We start from the raw sequence: 15,594 nt of genomic DNA, 5'->3' as shown, positions 1-15,594 counted from the left end.
GAAAACATCATGTATACAAAGAGCTCATCTCCCAATAGCCACAGAAATAAGCATCCTCAGAAGACACCCAGCATCGATTCTTCTGCAGAGAATTCTCACCTTGTGCGTTGCAAATATTCACGTTAATGCTTCTAGGTGAGCAGGAGCTCCAAGATTCAGCAGTTCGGCACGCAGCAACTTTTCTGACAACTGTTATTAGGGATGACTCAGACTAATCACTCCTCTGCCTAAGAAGGAAAGGTGTGTAGCTTGAGGACAGCTTCTTAAACACTGCCATTTCTCTGACAGGTTGCTTGTTATGTTAATGCTGCAGGCACCTTACCACTGAGTTAAGATGAGACTGAGGATGCCAAAGGAGACAGAGCAGCTGCATGGGCTACATCAGGCTCAGGGAGAGCTCCAGTCCCTTGCTGAGCCCTGAGCTACTGCTCTAACACTGCGCTGACACCAAACACGAAGGAGAAAATGTTCAGAATAAAACAAAATACTCATTTCTTGTACTACAGTAAAAAGAAGCTCTTGATATAGTTGACCTTTACATACATCTAGAAGCACTTCATGCCCAAGTGAATGCTGCTTTGTGAAACATCTGGGGCTACACATTATGGCAAAGCCAGAATCCAGTGTGTATGGACACTGCTCTGCAGAAGAAACATCAACACAAGGTATACCTGTGTACGTGAGACAGATCTCAGATCTCTTTGAAAGGACAAAAATTTATTTTTTAGTGACAATACAGAAAAAAAATTGCCTAAACATTTGCTTACAGATATTGAATTCTGCAGCAGTAACACATCAAACTGTCAAGATGATTTCTTTTTTTAAATTGATACTGGCTTTGGAGTTTGATGTGAGCTAAAGTTAAAAACCTCTATTATGAATAATGGAATAAAAAACACCCTAATAAATATATGCATTAATCCCTCTTAAGAAGACTTACAGGCACCTACAGTAGGCTATATAACTGTAATTATGGAATGAACACGCATTGTCTGTAATAAAGGAAACAAGCAAAAAAAAACACAACCCCCTAAAACCAAACCCCAGACCCCACCACTGTAGATGCAGAACACAATCTTCTCTAAGAGCACAAGTTTGAACATACTCCCAGAGTGTTTTACCACCACATTCACTTAATAGATGTCAAGCTCTCAAACAGGGTTCCTTGTTTATTTTTTACACACACAAATATATATATATTTTGCTTCAAAAATAGTGCAGAGTTACTTCCCCCCCCAAAAAATGCAGAATTTCCTCTCACACATAGAACCTTCTTCTCTTTTAATAGAACTGCAAGTAACACAAAGCTGCAGGCTTAACAATAAACAAATTTGCTACTAAAATGATCATTAAAGGAGCCATTTCTCATGTGAGCTTCAACAGTTCCTAACTCTGTTATTAACTGACTTCCAGCTAGGCTTTGATGAGGATTGGAGACCTAACCACGGTTAAAATACAGACAAAACAAATCCTTATTCCTAGCCATACATCCAGCTCTTACAGCAGATACGACTTTGAATTACACATGGTACAGATGCCACCAGAGACAAATGGGAAGAAAAGAAGGAGCTCCAGTTCTGCACTGCTCCCAGGGTGAGCACTGCAGCTGCAGCACTCTGAAGGGGCTGCATTTCCCTTTCCAATGGCTTCAGCCCATTTATATACTTAGGGAAGGAAGCATTCCTTCAGTGATCATGGTATGGCAAGCATCATATTAACAAAAATAAGGAAACAGTCAACTTATTCCTGGAAAGAGCTAAATAGCTGGGTGGAAGAAACCTTGGTTAATGTCTAGAACTGCTGAGAATGGAGTGTAATTTTGTCATTTTACTCAGCTCTTGTCTGCTGTTTTTTTTCTTTTTCTTTGTTCCCTTAAGTCAAATCAAAAGCCAAGTTTCTTTTAAAACACAATGATCATTTACTCCTGAAAGTGACAGTCCCACTTCAGTTTCTTGCTAAAATCCACTGTCTAGGAAGTCAGGGTCTGTCCAAACTGTTGCAACACTCAGCAAAACGGAGCAGTGGATGCCCCATCCCTGGAGGCATTCAAGGCCAGGTTGGAGGTGGCTCTGGGCAGCCTGGTCTGGTGGCTGGCGACCCTGGATGTAGCAGGGGGTTGAAACGAGATCATCATTGTGGTCCTTTTCAACCCAGGCCATTCTATGATTATGATTTATGAAACCTCCTGGTAGCTCAGCAAAACAAACAAGAATGGGAGAATAAGAAGTTTTGCATGTTTAGAGGCGAAAATAAGAGAGATCACACAGAGAACATGAAGCTCCACTAATCACTTATCAGGAAATCAAAGGTTGAAATGTGAACGCTCCTATTACTGCACTGGACAGAGTGGTTCGATTTCACAGAAATATAATGAGGACCAGCACCTATAGGAAATCACCAGAAATGGAACTGCAGCATCCTGCCCCAAGTGTAGCAAAACCAAACTTCTACTCAATTCCAAAAAATGCCAACAGCGCACTGGCACGAGTCACACTGGCACGAGTCACACAGAACGTTTTCATGAGGAGTACATCAGCAACCTATGAATTCAAACCTCATTTTCCGACGTAACACAGGCCAGATCTGTAACAGTGCTAGGCACCACAGCTGCAAGCAGGCTCACTAAGCCCTGGTGATATATCGGTGTTATCCAAACCTGAAGACCTGCAGAAGGCCTAGTTGCACAGAGCTTAAGTCTCTTGACATGCTCCCTGAAAGAAAACCTTCAACAGTGTAAGAACTCGGTTCTGCTCTCTCTACCTCCAAAACCTGGATGTTCAGTAAAACACAGTGGGATTTTCTTGTCTGAAGTAGATTTGGGTATAAAAGCTAATTTTAAAACAATTTTTAAAAAACAATGTCAGCACTCTCAGCCTAATAATTATTAGTAACACACAACGCTTATCAGCAAAAAAATGTCTGCTGGAAAGAACAAAGTCGGATGTTAGTAATTTTCTTTCCTCTTGTGTTTTAAGTTTATTCCTTTTTATTTTAAAGTCAATAAACTGCAAATAAATGAGTTAATATTTTTTCTAAACACGAGTTCTTTGGTAAGCAAAAAACTATTAATTTTCATGTGACATCCTAGAAAATACAGCTTTATGATTATCTGACTTGTTCAAATATAATGCACGCTTCATTAAAAAACCAAACATGAACAACAACTCCTGTTTCAGAATATGATGTAAACAATGGTTTTGGAACCTCCCTGTATCCACTGGTTTCTTATTTGAAAGTTTTATAACTTATGATGAAGACAAAACCTGTCTTATTAGTAGCTTGAGCAGGTCCATTTTATTACACAGATGTCTGCAGACTGAACCACTGCAGTAGCTAGGCTTTAAACCATCTTAAGCTGTTTTTCAGCCCCAAAGTAATTTGGATAACAAATAGCATTAGTTGAGTCTGGAATGAAAAATCCCCTTTCATCTATTTGTGACAAAAGGAGAAAAGAAGTTGATATTCCAGTGAAAGTCTGTGGTGCATGAGATGTTAAAAGTCAATTCAGAATTTATACCCTTTTTGGATAATATCCAAATGTTGGTGCACAGAGGTCTCCAATTAATCAGCTGACCAGCACACTGAGTAAATTTGTCTCCCTGATGACTTGGAACAAAAAAGAAAACGTAAGAAATTTAATTCTTATGGCATAAATACCTTGGGTGAAATCTGGAAGGTAATCAACATCGTCATGCTTAATTTAAGTCTTTCAACTTTTGGTAATGAGTACCACATGTTTATCTACCAAATTTCAATTTGCTAATACTCCACCTTGATCATCACTTTCCAAGTCAAATGGTTAACAAGATGCAGTCAATAAATGTTTAATAATGATCAAATGTCTTTTTACATTAAAACAAACAACCCAAACTTAACGCAGCATACAATTTCATTAACTTCATTCACAGAAAAGGGAAATGGGTCTGCTAGGGACACTGCTGTTTATAATAACGAAAAATAGTCTTCCAACATGTCTGCATTGACAAGATAGGAAAGAAACAAGAACATCCACTGAGCGACCTCTGATTTCAATAGTACTAGTTCACATTTTAGCTAATGGACACACGATCCCATGCAGAATATGCCTAAGTAATGAGGGGAAAATGTGGAGAAATCTGTCACTGGTGCACACACACACACACAGCTGCCTCCTATCATCAGGGCCACTGCCATGGGAAAACGAGTACTGTACAGCCTGTATCAGGCATCCCTTTTATCAGATCTATGTTATTAAAAAAAAAACACAAAAAAACATCATTAAAGAAATGAAGTACACCCAACTGTCAGTTTTTCAGTTCAGCATCCGCACTCAATTCCTGGCTGACGAAAGATTATTTCTGATTGAGTCACATTAAGCGGTGAACTCCACAGTCGGTTTAGATTTTGTAATTCTGAGTTCTGTCAGCAGGATTAGGTTGATCTCAGCAGAGATGCATAAATTCCTAAGAAGTTAAGGTCTCCCAGATTTAAAATAAACAAATAAGGAACTTCAAGTTAATCATGAGAAACAGCCTAATCAGATTAAGGTTGTGAACTCTGGACTACCGCTGCGTTTCCCAGAAGCTCAGCATGCTTAATCCACAAGTGGATAATATGATACAAAGCATTTCTATTAAATATTCCCTTGAAAGACACTAAACCTATCATTTTGGTAAAGGAAACAAATATCTCTGCTAAATCTAATATGAGATTTAACTTATTATTTATCTTCAACTAAGTCATCAAGGGCTATGACTGTTGCCATGTTAATCCTTTTTCTTGCAAAAAACGTATTTCTTTGGGTATTTGAACTCACTGTCATTCAAAATAAGATAATTAAACCAAATATTTCACTAAAAATTTATTAGTGTTCATCCTTCTTAAAACACCTTCTATTAACAATTAATTAAAAATAGAAAAAACACACGTTTCCAAGACACACCCATTAACAAGGGCCACTGCTCCTCTTCCATGGGCAATCTGATTACACCAAATTTGTCCAGTGTTTCATGCTGCCTCGTGCATCTCTCCATGTATTCTGAAGGTATCACAACCCCTTTCCTCCTACTTCATAAAAGAATGCCCTATTGATAGGACACTGAGGGGTCCAAACATAGGACTGCTACAGGTCTTCCAATTAACAGAGGTAATTTGTTTTCACATTAAATATCACCTTCTGCGCATTGCCGAAGAATACTAAATTTTACCGCTGCATTAATGTACACAAAAGGATAAATGTTAAAACCATTGTAATTTCTAGAGGCTTATTTTTATGGGTAATGGTAAATTCTAAGGCTGGATATTCTCCTGAACAAGCTGCGCTAGAAACCCGATGACTTCTGGGAATACAAGTGGCAAGGTTTCCCCCACAAACTGTAAAACTAGACTGCATGTAAAGACAACATTAGAACCCAACAGAAGAATTCTTCCTCTATTTCTTGTTCCTTTCTCCCTTACTTTCTATGAAATGTAAGGTTACTTTCCAGAAAATAGGTTCTTTCACCTTTATCTATAATGGGATGAAATAGCACAGAGCCATTTCAAAATACCATTTCATTACAAGTGGCTTAGTGTATACCACGTGCGATGTAACTTAGATTGCCTTATTAGCAAAGGTCATCCCCACAGTCTAATCTTACCAGGTACATTCTACTTGACAGTTAAGCTTGGTGAATAAATACAGCTAACAGATTGAACAAGCCCCACAGATGTTTCCTATCAACTCTTGACAAATGAGAGATAGATAAGGCCATACAGCTCTCATGAGTTGCTGATTTCGACATGCTGGTATCTGTACAACAAACTGTGTGCAATTACATGCAGAAATTAAAACTGTGCCACAGAATTCAATTTAGCTTGCAGCTAAGAAGCTGCAAATTACAAATCATCACAAATACAATACCATTCTAATACATGTCATGTATTAGACGCGTGCCACAGAAATTCTGGGGCCACCTAAGTAGTCTCAAACTATTTATCTAACTATTTTACAATGAGTACACAAAACCACTTTTCTCTGAGTTGAGTAGGAATCTCTCTTGCCAACAAGTTTTTTTTTTATAGCTCTTTACAAAAAAAAGCTAGAAATGTTTTTCTTTATCCCAGTGCTGCTTTCGTGTTCCTTACATAGCTTTCTACATCCCTTTTGGTCACCTTTTTGGACCTATCTCTTCCCTCCCTTCGCATGTAACGTGTCCCCCCCTTTTCACACTCTGCCAAACGGATGGTGCAGTGCCTGCATGTAGCTCAAACAGCTGCACGCTGCTGCACAATGTGTTCAGAACAAGTGCTACATTTCAACTCCACACTCTATAATAGAGGTTAATTTTCGCTTACGCTTCACCTGAAAGAGTGACAGGAACTCTCGTCTACCAGCCCTAAGATTTATCTCAGCCCCCTGCAGGAAAGCATTAAAATTTCATGGCATTGAAAAAAGCTAATCAGACCATTCACACATAATCCTGCTCAGTTTACAATGAAATAAACTATGTCTCAAGAACATGCAGTATTGGAATATAAGTAGGCAATCTTTGAAGACTTCAGAATTTGCTTCTGGAATTTTGGATACTGCAAGATACACAGTAGAGTCATTGCTTCTGAAGTACTGTTATAAACAGTGCTCTCCTCCCACTGCAAGGTTAAGGAGAACACTCAAGCACGGCTGATGTTTCCTCCATCCATCTTTAATCACAGAGCCCAAGGTGAAACAAACAAAAGCCAAAGGAGTAACACAGGTAACACGGTCAGTACTTCAGCAGGGCTCTTGGAGAGGAACTGCCAAAGAAAAATAGCATTTCAGAGAAAGGACAAAAGGTGTACGGTGCTGCTTCCCACCAACGGTTCTCTTGGTCAGCCTTTTCTCTCAGGATTGATCCCTGACAAGCAGAGCTGCTTTTCTGTCTGCAAAACTCCCAGCAGAAATACCATGCTTACATCACACTCGCACAGTGAGTTTGAAGGTTCAAGAAGCATTGGACTTGTTATGCCCACACCGCATGGTTGATCGACACACACCATGAATCCGGACAGTTCAGATGCATTGGCCTTGCCTGCAGCACGAACCACCTTAGCAAACACACACATGCAGTAGAAATTGTCAAGGATCCCCAGCGAAACCAAAGTTTGCCCAAACAAAATTTCTGCAAAGAAAGCAGAACGTGTCAGGACAGTATCCCAACTGTAGCATGCCTCCTGAGGTGGCCAGATCTGCTTTGGGATTTTCAGAGTGACTTCTGCAAGGGGCTTGAGGAAGATGCTTGCTCATACCTGAGACATCACAGACTGGATTAATTTGCAGCAAAGTAATATTCAAGCAATTAAGTTATGTTGGGCAGGGAAGACAAGAGAGGCTCGCATATTTCACTGCGCTCCTCCAAAATACGGGAGCATATCCAAGAGGTAATGCTGATAAATAATGAAAAAGAGCTCTAATATGGAATCAACGTGGATAGCATGTTTAAAAGAACGTTTAAAAGAACGACATGTGTATTTGTGTTTTAAAGGCTATGCAAACAATACTGCATTGGGTTGTGGGTTTTGTTTTTTTTTTCAGGCTATAAATCAGTTCTTGCACTTTCCCATTCATTTTTTCACAGAAATGCTCAGAGTATGTACTGGACAACTTCCAATTAGCTTTCATTTGTTTTCAAAGAAGCAAAAATATTTTTCTTTTGAACAAAGCAATCCTCTCAAACAGGAATGTAAATTAACTGGCTTCTTATTCTCCAGTACTACTCATTTATCGATGTGAATATCAGATCAACAACCAATGGGTATTTCTTGATTATCTAAATAAACTGTATCACTCTTCAGTACAATTAATAAAGAACAACTTGACTTTAAACACATTTTTTAAGTACAACTCAAGCAGCCACACATGTATAAATATTGTCTCAATTTAACCATTTGTTTCCACTTGATCAGTTTGTCCCTATGAAAATTACAGATAAGACTGAAACGCGTAGACCAGACACAAGCATTCCTCTGTTCATCAGAGAAATGCTACTAAAATGGGCTCATACATCTAAGTTACGTAAAAGCATCAGCAGTTTTTGATTTCTTTGATAATGTTTCTCCTCTCTGGATTTCTGGTGAGCCCCCATTACTTTGCAGCTCCAAGTCATGACCAGAGCCTCTAACGAACTACTCTTTCACTAATAGCATAATTCCTTTGCTAATCTCACCAGTAGGAGGAGACCTCAGTTATATTGGAAAAAACCACATCCTAAATATCTATGTGAAGTCTGAATTTCCATCAATAGGTGGCAATACTGTAATGTGTGACATATGAAGCATACATGCTTCTGTGCACATGTATGCCCCCCAAAGTTTCTACACCACTATGCTGTACTTTATTTTCCCCTTTCAAATGCTACCAAAGCCATTTTTCAGCTATATACAAGTGAAAACTATCTGGTTTGTGTGCTTTTTATAGAACTTATGTATCATCCTGACACTTTATTTTAGTGATTGTCCTTGACGAACTGCATCCCACACCAGCTGGGTTAGGAGGCAAATATGTGTATTTGGTCTGTGGTCATCTGGGTGACATATAGGGCTGCTCCACAAGAACCAGAAGGATGAAGAGCTGCTCTTGGCACAGGTGGAGCCCACCTGACTGTGGAGGCACAGGTGGGATTTTGAGAGTATTAAATCTCTCTCATTTGTCACCTCAAATATATTTAATACTGCACTGTGATGCAGAGAAAATCCAATTTCTGAACAGAAAATTTTGATTGTGACTCTTTTTATAACGTGTCTTCTGTTGAGTCTCAAATCCTAAAAAGTGCTATGGGGAGGTACTACCAGTTTGCCACCCATCCCCTCCCTTTACATGTGGCATGTGACACAGTTGGAGATGTAAAACTGCTGCTTTATGGAAAAAGTCAAGGTCTGGGATCTACTGGAGGTCAGAAACCTGGTGATGGGACGATGAGCCTGCCCTGCCAGCAGCTGGGTGCCCTGAGCCCTGCCAGCTCCAAGAGCTCTGCTTCCAACCTGACACCTCCACAGCACTCACCTGCACACAGTGCATTGTGCTAATTAATTCTGTTTCCAAATACGTTCGTTTCTTTTTTAAACTTTTATCAGACCAAACAAGAATAGCACTTTAAAGCCTAGTGTTGCTAAACCTACACTTCTATAGATGCTGTTGGTCTATAGAGAATAGGCAAAGCTTCAAAGAGACAGGATTATACAATGAGATAGCAGTTCAACACACACAGATATTCTTTTGTTATTTTCTGAACTACATTCATCTCCCTTTACAGCAGGGTATTTTTTTTTTTTAACTAAAGAAAAATCCATCTGTGTATTCCCAGCCGATAAGAAATGGGTGTCAGTGCAATAGGAAAGCTGTAGAAATTTTGATAAAAGCTCTTTCTGAAGAAAAAAAAAGAAAAGGCATCAAAGAGGTTATGTTGGACAGTATATTAGATATCATGGTTACAGCTGACCAGAGAAGGAGGCTTTCTCTACTACTTATCTTTGGATATTCCATTAATTTTCAGTTTAACAGCAATGTCACATGCTGGCTAGGGTTCAAATATGATAAAAGAGGCATATAAATGAAAGAGATTTACAGATTACTTAGATAACATTAAAAGTCATATCAAAATTTAAACTATTTCTAGTATTATGAGGATAGTTAAAACCCATCAGGATTAACATCTCAGTATTGTACAAACTCATGAATTCATGCTGATAAAAACAGACATCTCAATAATTTCAATAATCTCAAAATTTAGAGCCACCTGCCAGCAAAACTCTCCTGTGGGTGCAGCACTTTTAATTCTACTTGTCTGAAATAAAAAAAAAAATGTTTTAATTGATGGCATAATGTGAACATATCCAGATTAAGTAACTAAAACTCAAAATACACATAAGTACATATGGCAGCAATGCTGATGGTCAGTTTTAAAATGGGAGGAGGGAATTATTTCCAGCTATCAATGATCTGCTCACCTTCGTTACCACCTGCTAGGAAACACTTTGTTTATTCGTTTAAAAATTATGGCCAAACTTCAATTTTTCCTTCATTCTCTTCTCTACTTACTCAGTTGTTTTCCAGATACAAACGACACACATACACAGCCCCTAAAATAACTGGAAATCAGGCCGCCATCTTTACTGAAATTATTCCCACTTTTGCAGATGATGAAAATAATGTCTCTGGGACTGCAATCCGTGGTACTTTGCAAAGGCAAAGAAATAACATTGGTACTGTTGTGAGCTTTGGTAAAATACATCTGCCACAGGGAAACCAGAGGGTTTTTAGCAGTCAGACTGCAAAGTTCCTTGCAGAATCTACTCAGATGTATTCTGTTTCAGGACAGTCATTTGTTTATTTTTCTTGCCTCCCGGGCACAACTGTCAGCCAAAAATCAGTCTGTAGAATAAGAGAGATATCTATATTTTCTCCATGAGACATCTGTGTTCTGCTTGTACTACTCACCCTTACAGCACAGGCAAGCCGACCCAAACAGCTACCCTTACCAGAAAGCCATTAGTGGCGGTTTAGGGAAAATATGTAGCAACTGCCTATTAAAGTGACCCTACCATGCTTTTAATCACACATGAAGTACTAGTAAATTCACCATACACTTCTCCTCATCCTTTCTATCTTATTTCTTGACTGCAGAGTGAGAATTATGTATTTTCCAGTTAGGAAAACCACCATTAGCACTCATTTAAAAATCCTCAAATAATGACATGTAACTCAGGTGAGTCCCACAGAAATATTCCTGCATACAATTCACTGCAGAAGTTAATCCGTAAGGTGACTGCATGCTAGTCACTAGTTTGCAAAAGAATCCATTTTCTAAGCGTGCTGTAAGTATACATGATGTCCCAACTTCTGGACTTTGTTTTTTTAATCTATGATTTACCTGAAAATGTATAAAAGCCTGTATCTCCTGACAGCCCTTTATTGGCTCTCCACCTGACGATGCTCAGGAGACTTAGTCTAGTAAAAAGATGGTGGTAATTTACACTCAGTAAAACGCTCAATAAATTGATCCTCTTTTTTCAGAGTGATCCATGAACTAATCTGAAGATCTGCTAAGGCTTCATTTCTGCAGGTCTGTTATCACATTTAGAGGTTGAAAGACAATAAGGAAAACACTTCTGCATCAAGTCTGCTATTAACACTATCATCCAGGTCAGGCTCATGTAAAATATATAGAAGCACTGATTACACAGGTGAAACATATGTACATGCAATCAAAGGCAGGGAGAACAGATCTAGAAATAAATATTTAGAGTATCTTGACATAACAGAAGTGTGAAGCTTAACTACTCTAAAATACTGCATGTTCAAGATGGGGGAGATTTCCTCTAACAAAATGAAGCCTCAAGCTCTTGCAACAGAACACAGTATTTCCAGAACTAAGTTACACACCTGACAAAATGCCAACAATCGGGCTATCAGAAGTTGGTAGAGATAAAGAATGTGACAGCTCACATTTTCCAAGTTCCAAGTTTCTTAGAAAAAAAATCTGATATAGAACATGATAATATTTCTGTGCCGGTTCAGATATGCTGATTTGATTTTATCCAGACATAACCGAGGTGCCCTCTTGCTCCTTCTTTAATTTGATTAATATAGCAAGGTCTGCTTTTATGTAGTGTTTAGAAATAATCACAGCAAGATTTCACTTGATGTGCCTTGCATGCCAGATTGTCAGAGCACTAAAACTTTAATTGATAATAAAGATAATATCATTGCCTCACATTTATATAGAGCCTTTCATAGTGAGAGATCCCAGAGGCACTGTTGACTTCCAGGTACCACCGGAGTGGAAATGTGATTGCTATTTGCTACCACACAGAAACTGTGCTACAAGATGGAGCATAAGTGACATCACTCCTCAGAAGTTCAGGATCCTCATCTACATTGTTCCCCAAGTACAATGGTCCTACTTAATAACTGGGATTAGATAGGGAAAAGTAAAATCTGAAGCACCAGGTACTGAGATGAGGAACTTGCAGGCTGCCTGGCCAATGGTTGCACTGTGCCAAGCACCCAACTCCCCGGCCAGCACAGTCCTCTCCCTGTGCAGGGATAGCAGCAGCTGAGTTGTGCTCTTTATAAAAGCTTTGAAACAAAGCTTCTCAAAAGCACTGATCATCTCCACATTCAAAGAAAGTCATAATCTTTTGAACCCAATCAGTGTGTTTTCTATCTGGTGGAAGAATCACAGTCAGCTTCCCTCAGGACAGAACTCATCGCTGCCTCAAATAGGTGGGGGAACAGGCAGACCTGGTTCTGTGTTGGTTGGACTATGGTGTGCCCAAAGAACACAGGAAACATCAACATGTGCTGGAATTTTCTAACTGCTGTTGGACAGCAGACTGCTATTCAGAAAGCAGAAGTGCCTGACAACTGGCTGCTCTTCTAGACACAAAGTCGAGGTCCTGCTCAAGTCATGAAGCAAGAAATGAGCCTCAGCAACACTGATGCACAAATCGCTCTCCAGCGCCAAATGGTAAACAGACATCTGTTCCCACACTCCTTCCCTACAGCGGTTAGCACTGTGGATCAGAGAGATGGCAAGGGTCCAAAAAACTGCTCTGAAGTCATTTAAGTCCTTTTTGAAGGCACATAGAGAAAGTAAGGAGGCAAAAAAGCAATCTCAGCCATGCAAACCTGTCCTCAGAGACATGACAGAGATATAGTCTCTCCATTTGTATTCAGGATAATATGGACCGATGCAGCACCAACAGACATATGGCACTGCAGCCTAAGTTGTATTTATCTCACGTAAGTACACAGACAGCCCCCAAACCAGAATTTTGTAAGGTTTAGCTGCCATCATAACTAGAGATCGAATCTGAACCCAGATTCACTCCAAAGTGAAATACTGAACAAATGCCAAACATCAGTCCTACAACTGATAGTGAATGTCATCCACAGTCATCAGCGCTCCGCCATCACAGCTTTTGCACTCTCCATGGTTTCTTTTTCTCAGAGCGAAGTCCTGAGAAGTGATGCTTCTAGTTACCATAGCCTCACCACCTCACAATACACTGGATTTGGTATAAATCATCTAAAGCCAATCTGATTTCAGATAGAGTGGGAAACATTCCAGTAAGAGCAAATTTATCAGGAAAGTCAGCACTTACCAAATCAAATAATTTAATTCTACCTCTCAGCTTCCTACGTATGATGAAGATGATACTTTTCTAAGCTCATGACCTTGGTCTACACAGCTATGCATACATAAATTATTCTTTAGACTACAAGAAGAGCAAAAGGCAGATACTGCATTTTTTTCCCCAATCTGGAGTGCAACATAACAGAATGATTCAGAATATCTTTATATTTTCAGAAATTGTTAAACAATCATGACTGAATTTGCCTGATCTCTCAAGTTGTTAGGTCAGCTTATTTTGCTGAAAAAAGAAAGAAAAGGAAAAAAATTAGTCTTCTACTAAAATTTATCTTTTAGTCTTACACTTAAAATACCAAATTGTGTATTTCAATGGAAGGAAAAAGTGTTGAATTTATTCCTTTCACTTTAGTATTTTTCAGGTCTTTAATGTATGAAGGCTCCAGTAGAAAATAAGACACACATTTTTTCAAAAAACATCATCCAATTTAGAACCACTTCATTAACAGAACTGTCCTCCACCCATATAAAAAATGTGCAGATATGCTACTGCTCTCATCTTCGCTTTCTGTGTTGATATAATCTGTTTCAATCGAGTTATGTGGATGCTAAACATGCGCCTAAAAATGGATCCCCTCTGTTTTCAATGGACATACCCAACTATTCCAATTTATGCATTTGTTGCTCAGCTCAGAACACATTTCCAATTTATATATTTTGCTTGGATATTTTCCAATTTATTTACTGCGTCCATGTATTTCAGAGGGGGGAAAAAAAAGACCCAAATGAAAATTCTGTTATCTAGATAAAAGCAACATATGGATGTATTTTCTGGTTTATGTTTACAAGAGCAGATGTTTCTGGCAACAGAAATACTTTTATGGACGAGTTGCATATTAAATTTGGAGGAGAGGGAAGCTATTAGTAGATTCAGATTAATTTTATTGTTGACAAATGCCAGGCAATGCATTTATACAACTGGGCTCTAAATAAAACGCATTTACTCAGAAGGAAGACCTTACTCATATCACAATTTAACGAATGTTGCTGTTCTCATATCCCGAGAATGAAAAACACAAAAATAGTGCGGTGCAATAAAAAGTGAAAGCACGACGTGAATGATTAAATATTGTAATTGACATGTGGCATTCAGTTCATGCTAAGACTGCAACACCGTCCTTACACCGTTTATAGCAAAAACAAGACATTCAGAAACAGGCAATGAAAATGATTATTAAAATAAACATGCTTCAGGTTTTGAACCCTCTGGGGTATGTTTTCTGCTGTTATCAAGTGAGGATGCAGCACTTGTTGGACTGTGCAGTATTGACAACAAGCTAGTTACACTTTTTTGTTTAGCAATAAACCAGGCACGCAGCCCAAAAAGCAAACATAAACTAGAATTTAAGTTAGAACATAGCCCTGAAAGACAATAGCAAATGCCCATCCAAATCAGAGTCTCGCACTTCAGACACAACTCTTTCACAAAGTGAGCCCTAGAATTCCTACCACCTACTTATTCTCATTTAGAGTGACTACACAATGAATGAACTATCTCTTGGGATGCCTCCACTCGATCTGCCAGCCGCTGCCCTCACACCCAGCAGGCCATTTTCCTTGCTGCTCAGCAGGATGCCTCACATCTGACTGCACAGTGATGCCAGGCCTTGCCCGTTCTGCTGCTAATTCTCTCCATAAAGCTCCTCTGATCTATTACAAACGTAAACCCTCATTAAGATCCATATCTTTTCTCCTTTAGGAAATACACACAATCCTCCCGTCCAGGCCTGTACCTTTGTACCAGCCACACCAACCCCAATGCCTCAGCAATGACCACGTATCAGAGGCTTACGGCCTTCTGGTCCCTGAGCAAGAAATCACACCTATAGAACAATATGGCTTTCCCTCACAGCTGCAATTTTAACAGATTCTATTCAGGTTTTTAAAAAATATTTCTGGAATCAGTTTGCCCATCCATAACACAAAAGCTTCTCTGCCATTAGGCTTGCAATATCTTCTCTGAAAAACTCCTTCCACCACCACTTGGATCAACCACCACTTGGCCCAAACCACCTCATTCAAAAGCAGGCAGGAGCATCTCAGGCACATCATGCTGAGCACAGCTTCCCTGGGTTGAAAGAGAACAAGCAGGAGCATGTCAGAACAACAAAAACAAAAGCCTATCTGTATTATTCTCAAATTTTTAGTACCTCAGGAAGTACAGGCACACATGAAAACGGGAAAAAAAAACATTTAGAATTTCTTTCTGTGTCAATATATAGACAGAAAATGGGTACACTGTTTTCGTCCTGGACCAGATATATCTGGAATGTCACTTCAAATTCCCACTAGTTTTCCTATCCACTAAAAGCACTGCATTATATGTTATATTTGAAATTGAAATACTGAAAACAGTATATTATTGACAGACTAATCAGAAAACAGGGTTTTGCCTTAAAATTCTTGATTCTGGGAGTTACTGCTGCCTAAAAGCCAGTGATGTGTT

The 15,594-nt window shown here is 39.1% G+C and overlaps 1 protein-coding gene across 1 annotated transcript in view; it reads right to left on the bottom strand.

The window, feature by feature from the left end:
- TENM1 (teneurin transmembrane protein 1) overlaps window positions 1-15,594 on the bottom strand; it is a 268,505-nt gene that overhangs the window by 242,129 nt on the left and 10,782 nt on the right.

This window comes from Meleagris gallopavo, chromosome 9, assembly GCF_000146605.3.
Source record: "Meleagris gallopavo isolate NT-WF06-2002-E0010 breed Aviagen turkey brand Nicholas breeding stock chromosome 9, Turkey_5.1, whole genome shotgun sequence".
NCBI classification, from domain to species: Eukaryota; Metazoa; Chordata; class Aves; order Galliformes; family Phasianidae; genus Meleagris; species Meleagris gallopavo.
Note: the sequence above shows the minus strand (reverse complement) of the source record. Positions and strands in the feature narration are given on the sequence as shown.